This window comes from Mesitornis unicolor, unplaced genomic scaffold (genome assembly GCF_000695765.1).
Source record: "Mesitornis unicolor isolate BGI_N332 unplaced genomic scaffold, ASM69576v1 scaffold32754, whole genome shotgun sequence".
Classification (NCBI taxonomy): domain Eukaryota; kingdom Metazoa; phylum Chordata; class Aves; order Mesitornithiformes; family Mesitornithidae; genus Mesitornis; species Mesitornis unicolor.
Window position 1 is genome coordinate 1 of NW_010178661.1, and position 10,625 is coordinate 10,625.

The following is a 10,625-nucleotide window of genomic DNA, read 5'->3' on the forward strand; positions in this document are numbered from 1 at the left end:
TCTGTGGGTGACCCCAGGTGTCGTGGTGTGCGTTTGTGAAGTGCTGAGGACTGGTGTGAGGTGGAGAAACAACGGGGACGCTGACATGGGCAGAACACGCAGGAGAAGATGGTGCCACAAAGCCCTGTGCGGTGACGGTCTGAGATGGTCAGTGTGGAGCTAGAAGTCCTGGAGCGGCACAGAAGTAACAGAGAGCTCCCCCTGTTTCTCCGTGGGTGCTGCCCAGAAGTGTGCATGGGCAGCGCTGTCCCTGTGCTGTGACGCAGCCGTGCAGAAGAGCTCCCCATGACTCGGGGAGCTGGGGCTCATCAGTTGCAGAGCAGCTCACGTTGATCACGCACATCGCTGCTTATCTTGTAAACTCATCTGCTGTGCTCGCCGCGCAGCCGATTTACCAGCGCGTGGTGTTGAACCTGACACGTCCAGGAGCGCAGTCAGGCTCTGAAATGCCGGGGTGCGCAGCTGCGTCTGTGGGCGGGATGGGGTCGTCTGCATCCTGCGGGGTTACCGAGGGGCTTCATCACCGCTTTGGTGACCCAAAATGATGAGGTGTGTGAGAGGGAAAAGCTAGTACCCCTTTTCTGTGCGCTTCCAAATGGGAAGTGGCTGTAAATGGACACTGTAAATGGGGTGCGGTGTCAGTCAGTAGCGCACTTCTCAACGCTGCCCGGCATCGCTTGTGTGAAGCACGAGAGCAGCGGAGGGAGGCAGGGATGGGGTTGGGTGCTCTGGGCGCTTTGGGTGGCGTTAAGGGGCGAGACAGAGGAATAATGAAATCAGTGCTTGGGGCTTGTGGGGCTGTTGTTGGACTTGTGAGGTTTTTTCTCTTGGTTTTTAAGGGTAATCCATGCACCTGCTACATTTTTAGCCACAAAAAAGAAAGATTTTTTAAAAATTCCTCAGCATTTCTGCTGATGAAACACTTACCTTGCCTGGCTATGGTGGGGTAGGAGGATTTCCATCCTCTGCCTCACTCATGCGGAGGATTCCCTTTCCGAGCTGTCCATGAAAAGAAAAGGAAGGTGGTTTTAATCGGGTACAGCCCCTTTCAGTTTTAAATGAACGAGTAGACCTCGAGCTGCATTTCTGCTGCAGCTTGACAGCGTTTCAGCAGGTGCTGGGGCTTTGTGCTTATTTACTTGCAAATCCTGTCGAGTGCGAGCTTCATTTACGGCTTTCCTGGCAGGTCGTACCGCTGTGGTCACCACTTCTCTAGCGCTTTGCCGCTGCCGCTTGTAAAATCTGCCACTGAGGGAAGTAATAAGCTAAAGTAGGCACAGGTGAGCGCCCGCACAGGCTCCTCGAGCACAAATCCATCAAAGTTTGCACCACGAGGAATTAAACTGTGTTGGTGTTGCTGAAGTGGGGGTGCGGTTCTGACTGAAAGCCGTGCTGGTTGCCGTGACAAATCGCCCCTGCTCTGTGTGAACGTCACCTCTCTCCTCTCCTTTCAGATGATCACGGGAACAGCAATGGCAGTCATGTAAAAATCTTTTTACCGAAGAAGCTGCTTGAATGTCTACCAAAATGTTCAAGTTTACCGAAAGAGAGGCACCGCTGGAACACTAACGAGGTAGTTAAATCTCTTATTTCTTCTTAAACGTGTTAGCTTACTCGATGCTTTTGGATCACTGTTTGAGAGCATGCCGTGTAAGTCACAGAACGTAAATCCCTGGCTCTGGACCCTGTTGATTAATCAGAAAGCCCCATTTCGTGTTGACAGCCGGCTTTAAACTGGGCTGGAAGGCGAGTGTGAGGCTGACACCAGAGCAGTGGGAGTCTGTTGCTCATGTGCGTGTCACTTCTCTCAGTCAGATCTTGTGTCATCTTATTGACATGTTACAAAATTGTTCAAGATGAGATAGGTGTTTTGGTACCACGTTAAACAAAACGTTACCGTGCCACGTGTAAAGACTCCAAAAGGAAAACCGGGCCACGTCCTTTCCTGCCAGACGGGTCCTGAGAAGTGACGAGGTGTGAGAGATCCCGTTAGGAGCAGGGGCAGGAGGAACGGGCGCTGTGCGCTGGCACCCAGTCACTGCGCTGGGTCGCACGGCTCCTGTCTCACCGTGGCTGGGCTCAGGAGGTGAAGCAGGGGTGCTCAGAGCGGGGTGTCTGGTGGGCAGGGCGAGGTGAGGGGCAGTCCTGAGGTCTGTGGTGTTGTCTTTATTCCGTGGGGAGCAGGGCTGGATGGTACCCCCCGTACCCACAGGGCAGCTGCGGTTGTCGGTAGCGCTGTCTTACAGCTCCTTTGTTGTATTTGTGGGATCATTTAGTGACAGGAGCAGTCAGCTCGGAGCAATCACTATAGCACCGCAGGCAGGCGCTGCCTGTTGCACGCTGACTGTTGTGGTCCCTCTGCTTGGTCACCGTAACACTGAACAACACCGTAACAACGTCTGTGGTCACGAGTTTCACTGCTGCACGTGGCCAGCGAGCGCAGAACGACCACAGACCCGTTCATGTGTGCCTGTTCCGAGCCGGAGTCCTTCACCCGCTGTGTCTGCAAGTTAAGTCAAGTGTCCCTCGTGAGCACACGAGCGCTGTGACAGAATTGGTCTGGTCTGCTGGGGGGTGCTGGCATTGGCTCTTTTGTGGGGATGGTTTTGTCCTGGGTCATTTGAATTGCGATGTAAACCGCAGGAGGTGTGGGCTGCAGGTTATCCTGTGGTAGCGTTGACACCGATGGGGACGGGGCCCGGAGCAGGAGCGGTTCCAGGGGCTCTGAAGGGCGACCTTTTGGGAAGGATGCTCTGCGCAGGGCTGTGGCACAGCAGAGCCACAGCCTCTTGTTAGCAGCAGCATGCTGGGTTTGTCACCTTTCCCCGGGGTTTCTGGTGTCCCGTTCAGGCCCGGTGTGTGCAGGGAGGCAGCTGAAGATGGCTGAAGATCATTTAGCTGAAAACCTGCGTTATTCCCGAGCGTAGGTGCTTGTGAGGTGCATCGGGCTAGAAGGAAAATTTGGGAGGGCAGCCTTCCCTGTGAAGGACACGGCAGCTTCTGGAGAGGGATGCAGCGATGGTGCTGGTGGTGTGTCCCGTACCGTGGCTGCAGATGGGTCATTTGCTAATGAGCACAGATCAGTGGTGTGTGGAAAGCACAAACCCAGCCCGCTTCTGCCTCTCGAATGCCAGGTTTGTCACGCTCGGTTGTTCCTCCCCTCCACAACCCGGGGCTGTGGGGACACCGTACCCGGGTTGTTGTGTCCCGGGTTGTTGTGTCCGTGGTGTTGGCTGCACCTCCCCTCCTGTGGTGTTGAAGAGCAGGAGCTTTTCTTGTGCCCAGGGGTTTTGGGCCTCATGAGCTCAGAGCAGAAAAGAAGAAAAGGCCAAATCTTGTGCCTAGATGAGGTCTTGGCAGATTGGTGTTGATGATGGGAGAGGAGGGAGCTGAGCTCGCAGACTTGACTTCCCACCCAGCCTGGAAGTTGAATTCTGTTCAGTGTTAAAAACTTGCACTTTTCTTAGGGTATAATTGAATAATAATAATGCTGGACTGCATCTCAGAGCCATTCCCAAGGGAGTATCTCTCCACCCGAGTACACAGGTGTTCAGTCTGTGCTGGAGAAGGCACTGGTTGTGAAATAAGAAGAGAAAGCCGTATTTGATACGGGGGCACTTCCAGAATCGCAGCGTGAATTTCAGAATCACTGGCGCTGCTTTGAGGCGTTTGACCAGCAGGGAGGTTTGTTAGAAGATACAAAAGGAACAAATGCGTGAGGTTCCTCACAGGTCGGAGCGTCTGTGGCATTGCTGCCTGCGTGCGGACACGCCGACGGGTTTGGGGCTCGCCATGGGTGGTGGGGATGGGGGCAGGATGGGGAACAGGGACTCCTGGGGGTGGGGGCAGCAGGAGGGGCAGGCGTTGTCTGGGTGTTGTGTGTGCTGTGCGGGTGTTGTGTGTGGTGCGGGTGTTGTGTGCTGTGCGGGTGTTGTGCGCTGTGTGCAGGCTGGGGCTGCTGATGGTGCCGCTGCATCCGCAGACAATGGCCCGAGGTCTGGGAGCAGCGGGGTTTGCTGCAGTGGGGTTTGCTCTCCCCTCTGCAGGGCATTGCCTGGGAACACCCCAATAACTCCCTGAGCCTTTCCTTGCGTTTTGGGGCTGGTGTTGTGCCCGTTTGTGGTGCTGATTGGCGATGGGCGTGGAGGAGCCTTGGAGCTGCACGGGCTGTGGTTGACTCTGCACTTGTGGCAATAACACAGTGAGCAGCAGGAGAAGCAGCACTGAAAAGCGCTTCAACGTGTTACCGAGACGTTCGCTTCCTGTCAGGTTACGCAGTTTTCACTGAAACGTTTGACGGAAATACATTTCCATACCAAGATGTCATCTTGTCTTAAATCAAGTTTATAGTGGTTTTATATTTCCTAGTGAAGGAAGTGTTCCTTCTAATTCAGTTTTTTTAGCCAGAGATACAAAATCATAAGTTTAGCCAAGCAATTTAATTACAGATTCACGTTCTTTGAGGTGCCTGTGGAAGTGTGTGTGTGCTCTTGCTCCGGGGGAGGACAGAGTTGGGGTTTTCGTATAATTTCTCGTTAGGACAACTGAGTTAATTGCCAGAAAATTCTGCGGCGCTGTGCGTGTGCAGGGAGCTCATTGCTCTCAGGTCGAGTTGTTCATTTGGGGCCGTTCTGATGTTTGTAGTGAGGGCTGGGCTGGCGCTGGACAGAGCAGAGGCTCCCAGTGTGCTGGGTGCACCCCGAGCGCAGGTTTTGGGGGTGCCGGGTGTCACCTTGTCCCTGCCCGGCGCCCGCCGAGGGGAGCGCGGCTCAGCAGAGACGCCGTTCATTAACGGAGCTGGCAGCCGCAGCCGTTAACCATCCTCGTAAACACTTGATGACACGGGCAGAGAAGAAAGTGAAACGTCCGAGGGGTACAGTGCTTCCTGGGGCTGTTTCTGACTGCTCTGTATTTGGTGTCTGCTGGGAAGAGCCCAGGGTTTCCACGGCAGAAAAGCAGCAGGGATTGCTGCCTGTGCTCAGCCTTTCCTTGAGGGCGAGCCAGAAGTGCCCTGCTCTCCAGTCAGCTTTTGCACGCCTCGGGCTGAGGTGTTGCTGGGTATCAGGCAAACAAGTGCGGTTCGAAGCTCTGGATTTGGGCTCGGTTTAGCACAGCAGAGCTCTCCCAGCAATGCTGCGTGGGTCTGAGAGTCGTGTGCTCTGTGGCTTTGCTTTGCTGGCAGCACAGCAGCGTCCTCTGTTCGACACCGAATTGTTTCCCGTCTTCCTCTCCGGTGCAGAGGGTCGGGAAGGTCTGGAAGGTGCCCGTGGGGTGCAAGGGAGGTCTGGAGCGCCCGGGCGGGCTGACGGCTGTGCCAGGGCCACGAGCGGTGTTGGCTGCTGCTCCACCTCCCCTCGGCCCCGGCAGATCCGTGTCCAGCACCAGTTTGCTCACTGGGCACTGCTGCGGTGGAGATGGAGCAGCACAGCGTGCCGCTGCTTCTAGGAGTTTTGGTTTTTAAAAGTGCTTTTAAGTGCCTTTTAGGATTGACTCTTGTGTCTGAAAACTTCAAGCACCTATTTGTTTTAAGTCTATACGCTATGGTACCAGTCCATACCCGGTGTGTGAATCCCTGGGGCTGAGCAAGTGCACAGGGTCAGCTTTGTCGCCGCGCAGCCACAGCGAGGAAGGGATCGGCTTTGTCACCCTGCGGTCCCAGCCTGCCCTCTCCGTGCACCACTGATGGCAGGACTCTGGGCAGCACCGCAGGTTAACCGGGTCTGTTCAACACTTGCCATCGAGCCCGAGTGCATCAGACGGGGCTTGCTGGAGCTTCCCCAGGCCGGACGCTGCACGGTGTGGTGGGAGCTGTTATCACCGAGCGTCCTTGCGGGCTGCACCAGCTCGGTGACCTTGGGAGCGCTGAGATACTCGGTTTTGAGTCCCTGCCTGCTGCCCACGCGATCCCCGGGTGTGAAACGCTTGAGTGCATGGGCAGATGCTGTTTGGGAAGGTTCGCTGCTTTCCTTCCTGCCTGGTCCTGGCCGGAGGAGGAGCCGTCCGCTCCCTGCCTGGCGTCTGGCGCGGGGGTGCCCCTGTGTTCTTGTTTTGAGAAGGACGAGCTGTGGCCTTGGCTGGTGAGGAGCAGCGTGGGCTGCACCGACGCCATGCGCACGCCTGATGGGTGCATCTGGTGCGGGGCGGCCGTGGTGCTGCTGCGGTGATGGGTGCACGAGAGGGAGATTTCTCTATCAGAGAGGCGCTTCTGTATGGGTTTATTTAGTGAAATTAATGAAATTCTGCACTTTGTGTAACGTACAGAGCAGGACATGTGCAGCTGCCTTTGCTTTTGCAGTTTGTCAGCCGTGTTTCCATCTCCGATGGATGTTGTGAGCAGAGCTGCAAGGTCACCGTTGCTGTTGTTTTTAACAGAGGCAGCAGTACCTGCTGCGCTGCTCCAGTGTGGAGATTCCTCCTCCTCCTCTTGGGAAAATCGCACTTTTTCCCTTCCCTTTTGTTGCTGTTGGGACCGACGGTGTGGTTGTGCTGACGTCTTCAAACAGCCTGGCTGTGCAGTGCTGTGCGGTGCTGGGCCCAGGCCGGCTCCTGTAAAGCACAGTGAGCAGATGAGCTGTTTTCTTCTGGATCATCTGCTGCCCTCCCCGGTGGTGGTTGTGAGTTTTTTTCCCAAGAGAACTCGATTGAATGGATTAAAGTAACTTTTTACACTTAATGATGGCTGAAGACAAAAATTCCTTCATCATTAGTTTTAGCGTACTGTACCTGAAGTATGAAATGCTGATGGTGTTTTTGACATCAGAAACCCATCAGGACACCTCGGAGGAATTTTGCACATTGAGAAGCTTACTCGCAGTTGTTTCTGGGGGAGATCGGTCGGGTTTGTTTGGAGCACCCCATGACCATGACTTCCATCCAGTGTCACGGCGAGTGCCCTCCTCCTGTGGTAGAGATGGGGCTGCTGGGCTTGGGAAACTGAGGCGCTGTGAGAGCTGCAGCGAGCGCAGAGCAGGCGAGGGCAGTGCCTGGTACCAGGACAAAAGCCTGAGAGCATCACCAGGGCGCGTTAGTGGAGTTACCCCTTGGCTGTTGGTCCCCAGCAGCGGTGGGTGCCGCTGCACCGCGGGTTCGGGTCTCTGGTTTGCCCAGCAGCGAGTGAAACAGCCCCTGGTGTGTTACGAGAGTTGTGCTTTGTATTGCATTTTAGAAGGTAAACGTTACAACAAAGTCAATTTGCAAAGTCAATTTAAATGTCTCCCTGCCAGGGACTGGCGTGTATAAACACAAATGGATTGGTTCAGTTGTCAGAAGAACGAAAACTGAGGATATTGCGGTTTGGAAGTGATTGAAATCCTGTCTTAGCCTCGTGGTCGCCGCCTCTGAGGGTGTCTGTTCATTCTGGAGAGAAGAACCAGGGCGTGCAGATGAAACACTAGGGATGGGGGACAAACCAGTGCCAACCAAAGGGAAGGTTTCATGCAGGGGTGGAACTGAAGAAAAAGGCCTGAGAGTGAAACCAGTTTGTGCTGTGGTTGGGGCAGCAGAGCGGGTTTGGGGAGGAACTCAGCAACTGGGCCTGGGTGTTGGTGTGGGCCCCTCACAGCTCCTGGCTGTGGTCGGATCGCTCCTCAGCCGCTCGGTCTCCAGATCGCTTTGGTTTCACAGAAATGCAGTGTAAATGGGATTGAGGACCCAGCCGCAGCACGTGGGTGAGTAACAGCAGAAAAGCTGGCTTTTGTGTCCTTGAAAACCGGAATTGAGAAGTGCTGGGAGTGACGGCGAGGGCTTGGTCTTGGCTCCAGCCTGTGCCGGCGGCTGTAGCAGGAGCTGGGCAGGCGCTGGTGGGAGTCTTGAGGACACGGAGCTCTCTGCGGTGCAGAGGGATGTGCTGCATGTCTGGACAAACCTGCGGGTGAATTCGGTCATTGCCGTGCACTTCAGCTTGGAATACGGGGATTTTCTGTCGTCGGTGGCTTCCTTCCCGTACAAAGGTGCGGTTTTGTGGGGTGGGTTTGTGCCTTGGCCTCACCGTGGAGCTGCTGGTGGGGATGAAGGACTCCCCAGATGTAACGCATGGTGGGGAGGGATGCGGTGGGTGCCTTCTCCCAGAGCTGCTGCTGCAAATGTCACACGCTCTGCACAGATCATTGGCTGCATCTTGCCTGGAAGCAGGTGCCAAAGGGGGTTTTATAGCTGCTGTGGAGTTGAAATCCCAGGAGAGGTCTTGGTAACCACGTCTGAGTTATTTGGGTGTTGTAGCGTTAAGCCCCTGTGTTGCGGTGCTGGGAGCTGGTGTGCCTGTGTCCGTAGTCACCGCGTTTGCAGTCACGGGGAGTCACGCACACTCCTGCACAGGGACGCGGTGCCCTCGGGGCTGGCAGAGGTGGTGCTGAGGGCCGTGTCTCACCGAGCAGCCGCCCTGCCCTCCCGAGCTCCGAAAGCCCCTTTCATGCCATAAACCCGTGTGGAGATGGAGCCGGAGCCGGAGCCGTGCAGGACTCGGGTGGTGCCGAGGAGCCCCAGGCCGAGGCAGGGGTGCTGGGCTCGGCCGGGTGGTGGCTGCGAGGGCTCGGTGCTGCCCGGCCGCGCGTGGCAGCCGTGCGGGTGCTGTTACTCACTGAAGCTCCTTTGTTTTGCAGAGATCTTGATGCAGACGCCCTTTTGGATTTCTTTTTAATAATGTGTGACCCTTCACCTTTGATCCCTTGACCTGCATTACTTTGGTAACCATTTCATTTTTTAATTTCATTCCATTTTTAATTTTGGTGTGCAAGCTGTAACATTTCATCGTTTTAAACTGTAGCGTTCTTTGACCTCCCCAAATGTCTCTTTTTTCCTATGAAGATTTGTAATGTTGGCTTTTCTCGAATAAAAGTTATTTCAGTTGTTAAAGAAATAAAGTATGTAATTTTCATCGGTTTTCGCTTCTTTTAAGTTCAGCCGTGTGTATGTTTCTTGTGCAGCACATTACTTCTTTTGACCTGTGTTCTCCCACGACTTAATCTGATTTATTTTGATTATTTTGTACATCTTTGGCTTTAATTTGCATCTCCACACATGCCGCTTGGTGTCCCCCCCCTCCCCACTCACATTTGGGTAGCTCAGAGTCATTGTGGGGGCATTTAGACACTTGTGCGTGAGGAATGCTCTTTACTGGTAACGTTTGCTCCGTGCCCTGAGCAGAACTCTTGCTAACCACCAGCTCAGAACCGATAGCTATTTTAATAAAAGATCAGGCTTTACCCCAGAATGAAAATCTCAGTCGAAGCTCCATTTACATTTATTTTTCCACTATCAGTGAAGCCGAAAGGGAAGTTACCGATGCTTTGAGCGGGATGGAGCAGCAGCTCCGAGTGTCCCCGGGACGGTGCCGCCCCTGGAGCTCGGTGGCCGTTTCTCTCCATGGCTCCACGGGAGGGTCCCTGTGCAAGACTCGGATCTGCCCAGTTCTGGTTTGATCCCGAAAATGACCCCGGGAAATCCACCCAGCACGGCCTGCTGCAGCACAGATTATATTTTAAGTGTCTCATTATTTTATTCTCTAACATGTAATGCTGAAGTTCTAATTGCACACAGATGAAGCTGCTAAATGAGCACTGCAATGGATTTAGGTCTTCTCTGAGCCTTGTTGATGCTTATAAGCCTTGGTCTCGCCCATTAGAACTGCAGATCACAGCTGCAGGAGCCGTTCCCGTCTCGCAGTGCGCTCTGCCCATGCTCAGCCTCTGCTGCTGGAGCCTGCGCCCCCCGAGTCCCCCCACGAGCAGCATCTGGGGGTGCTGCTGCCAAATCCACCCACGTGTGGGCTGAGCCCCTCCAATGCCCCAGCATCGCCTGAGCTGGCTCCAGGAGCCACCGTCCGCTTGTAATGGGCATCCGTGCCTGAGCAAGCGGCGCTTCCAGCACCGATCCCTGTGTGCCAGCAGCAGCTCTGCTCCCGAGCTGCCCTTGGCGGTGTCTGCAGAGCCCCTGGTTTAACGTGGTCCTCAAAGCCAGCGCTCGCACAGCCCCGCTGACCTGTTGCTGTTTCCCTGACCCAGTGAATAGGAGATGAGCAATTACAGCCAAATCGTAGCCGTGATGGCTTTTGTAGGCCTGGAGCCACCACTTCTGGTGTGCGCGGCTGCGGCTCCCGCACCGGGCGCGGGCGTGTTCTGGAGAGCTGGGACTTGGCTTGTACTGCGCTTTTGCTGCTGCCCGTCAGCCTGGAAGCGACGTCCTCCAGGGTCATCCCGAGCCGCTTCCCCAGTCTGCAGAGCAGGGGTTTCAAACTCGGTGGAAAAAATACTTGTTTTACCCCAGAAAGCCCCTTGAAGATGATTTTTCCTCTCCTCATAACATGTATTTTATATCGGCAGCAGTTAGACGGGAATGCCCTGGCTTTCTAGAAAAGCAATATTTAAAAGCCCTTCTTCAGAGCCCCGGGAAGCACAGGGGCTCTCCCTGCTCTGCGCAGAGCGGGGCTCTCGGCTGCCTCTGGGAGAGCAAAGAGCGAGGAGAAACGAGATGGAATCCGAACACCCGGTGCTGGGTTCAATGATGCAAACACAGGGGCACAGATGGCCGGGATTTCGGGTTCAGGAGCTATTTTGTGGTGTCCGTGCTGCCGCCCGGTGCCCAGGTAAGCGCCGTGCAGTGGCAGTGGCTGGGGGGGGCGGGGGGGGGAC

At 55.1% G+C, this 10,625-nt stretch overlaps 1 pseudogene; it reads left to right on the forward strand.

The window, feature by feature from the left end:
• The first annotated feature begins 1,454 nt into the window (after window positions 1-1,454).
• LOC104539094 lies at window positions 1,455-1,573 on the forward strand (annotated as a pseudogene).
• Window positions 1,574-10,625: the final 9,052 nt, after the last annotated feature.